Raw genomic sequence first — 3028 nt, forward strand, 5'->3', positions numbered from 1 at the left:
CGCAATTCTCAAAACTACACACACACACACACACAAAATGAACGCACCATCCCACTTCGCTTTTCTCTCTCTCTCTCTCTCTCTCTCTCTCTCTCGTCCCTTCCCTTTAACGAAAGACAAACAAACCCCGGTTAACACACTTTCTTGACACCTTCATGTAGGGAGGGAGGGAGGGAGGGAGGGAGGGTGCGTGCGTTATCTCATCTCGACCGCGACGGCAACCATCGACGATCCATTTCCCCCACTGGTAAAACATGTTCACTAACACCTACAGACATCATTCCGTACACACACACACAATGGCTCTGCACACGAACATAGACGGCACGGGCACTGTCGCACATTCTTCCTCAGAACCATCTCAACGAACGTTACATACACATCCGGGAAAGCAAAGCAACGCAACGCACAATTCAGCCGTCAAAGGTAACGTTCACCACGGCAAGACACTTGCCGCCGCGCCGTTACACGCATTTCAGTGCGGCTACAATACACCTCCGACACGGGAACGTTCCGTTGCTCTACACAGCGTTTCTCCGTTTTGTTTCGTTCTTGTTTTTTTCCGTTTTTTCGCTCTTTTTTTTTCCCTCCGTCCTTTCCTCCACCATTCTCTCCTCACGTTCTGCCCAGACATTCGACCGATCAGAGGTTCGTCCACCTTTCGGTAACCGTCCTCAGCGCGACGGTGTACCAACGGTATGACGGTGCGACGGGTGTTCAAGACGTCCGTCCGTTCGTTGCGTGATGCCGGTGTACCGCGCCGATCGACAGTGTCCCAGAGGCGACGGATCGGACCACACCACCGACACACACAAACACGTGTACGCACATTCGCCAAAGCGACCGTCGTCTTCTAGCGTCGCGCTTACTCTACTGTACTGCACTGGACCACGCGTGCATGCATCTTCAATGACGACGTCGGTGTGCGTGCGTCGTACGCACACAAGCAGACACAGTCAGTCAGACACGACTATCGAAATCAGAGTCGGAGGAAAGGTACATCATCGTGCGTGTCGCCCGTACAATGCAATACACATTGGTGTCTCAATGCGCGTTCATTTAAACGTCACTCACACGCCTCCACGCTGCATTTACAGACACATTTCACCCTCGCCATATATGGCGTGCAAACCGACCCGCAAACGGCCGTCGTTACACACTGACATTCCCAACAATCGCGTTTCGTTTCCACCCGTCACGTAACTAACCGGCACCTCCATCCAAAGGGCACATCACCGATCGCACTTCCCCCCCTCGCAGACAACGAGTTGTGCGCACGTGCCTCCATTCCACGTCACACCGTGGCCGTACCCCGCAACACGCGACGCGCCCCCAACAATCAAATTCATCGCATCGGCCACCCCACCCCGTCGCGTCGCGTCGCAACCAAAGCGGTAGCTATTGCCGCCGTCCACCCACTCACACACACAACAAAAACAAAACAAACATAAACAACAACAACAACAACAATTCCGCCCTTCCCGCAAAGGCCATTTGGTGGCCCTGAAAAGGGCCGTTTTGCCGCTCTCGCAACGGAGGATCTCCTTCCATTCCAGAGCCACCTCCTTACTTGGAGCTCGTGTACTTGGTCACCGCCTTCGTGCCCTCGCTCACGGCGTGCTTGGCCAGCTCGCCAGGCAGCAACAGCCGCACAGCGGTCTGGATCTCGCGGGACGTGATGGTCGAGCGCTTGTTGTAGTGCGCCAGGCGAGACGCCTCGGCCGCGATGCGCTCGAAAATGTCGTTCACGAAGCTGTTCATGATGCTCATCGCCTTCGACGAGATGCCCGTGTCAGGGTGCACCTGCTTCAGCACCTTGTAGATGTAGATGGCATAGCTCTCCTTCCTCTTGCGCTTCTTCTTCTTGTCGCCCTTCGAAATGTTCTTCTGCGCCTTGCCAGCCTTCTTGGCGGCCTTCCCGCTAGTCTTGGGCGGCATCGCAAACAAACAAGAACGTACGGCAGCAACACCAGCAGCAAGCGCTCCGCTCTAGTCAGCGTCTCCCCACACAGTGGCACCCAGCGCGCCCCGCCGCCGCACCTTTACCAGCTCGCCCCGTTGCGGCCGCCGACCAATGGGCCGCGAGCGCAACCGGCCGCCGCACCCGAGAGCATAAAGGACCCCCACCCCTGGCGGCGCCGCCACTCCGCTGCTCGACTCGCTGCGGCTCGCACCGTCGTTCGTCTCGTCTCGTTTTTACACCACAGCGCATCGCCATGTCCGGACGCGGAAAGGGAGGCAAGGTCAAGGGCAAGTCAAAGTCCCGCTCAAGCAGGGCCGGGCTCCAGTTCCCGGTCGGCAGAATCCACCGCCTCCTGCGCAAGGGAAACTACGCCGAGCGCGTCGGCGCCGGGGCGCCCGTCTACCTCGCCGCCGTCATGGAGTACCTCGCGGCTGAGGTGCTCGAGCTGGCCGGAAACGCGGCCCGCGACAACAAGAAGACGCGCATCATCCCGCGCCACCTGCAGCTTGCCATCCGCAACGACGAGGAGCTCAACAAGCTCCTGTCGGGCGTCACCATCGCACAGGGTGGTGTCCTGCCCAACATCCAGGCCGTCCTGCTGCCAAAGAAGACCGAGAAGAAGGCCTAAACAGAGAGGCCAGGCAATCGGCACGCGGACCCGCCGCCCAGCAGCGCTGCGTGCTCCCCTGCACGCAACGCGCTTTGCCGGCCCGGCTCGGCTCACAACAATCGGCCCTTTTCAGGGCCACCACACAAACCTACGTCCAAAGCAAAATTTCAGTCGTCCTCGCCGCGCTTTGCTTTACTTTACTTTAACTTCACTTCCACAGCCGCCGCCGGCAACAAGGACCATACCAACTGCTACGATTGCAGGGGGAGATATTCTGCGAGGTACCTCGGTGTCACGCCTGACATCCAAGTGTCACATAGGGGGACTTGGCACAAACGCTCACGCCAGGATGCAGATCCTGTACCCCTGTTCCCTCGACCCCGCAACAGGGGTAGCGATACTGGAAATATGCGCGCCCTGTATGGGGCTATGCAGCCAGATCGACGATGCATCGC

The sequence above is a fragment of the Schistocerca cancellata genome, unplaced genomic scaffold (genome assembly GCF_023864275.1).
Source record: "Schistocerca cancellata isolate TAMUIC-IGC-003103 unplaced genomic scaffold, iqSchCanc2.1 HiC_scaffold_1172, whole genome shotgun sequence".
NCBI lineage: Eukaryota > Metazoa > Arthropoda > Insecta > Orthoptera > Acrididae > Schistocerca > Schistocerca cancellata.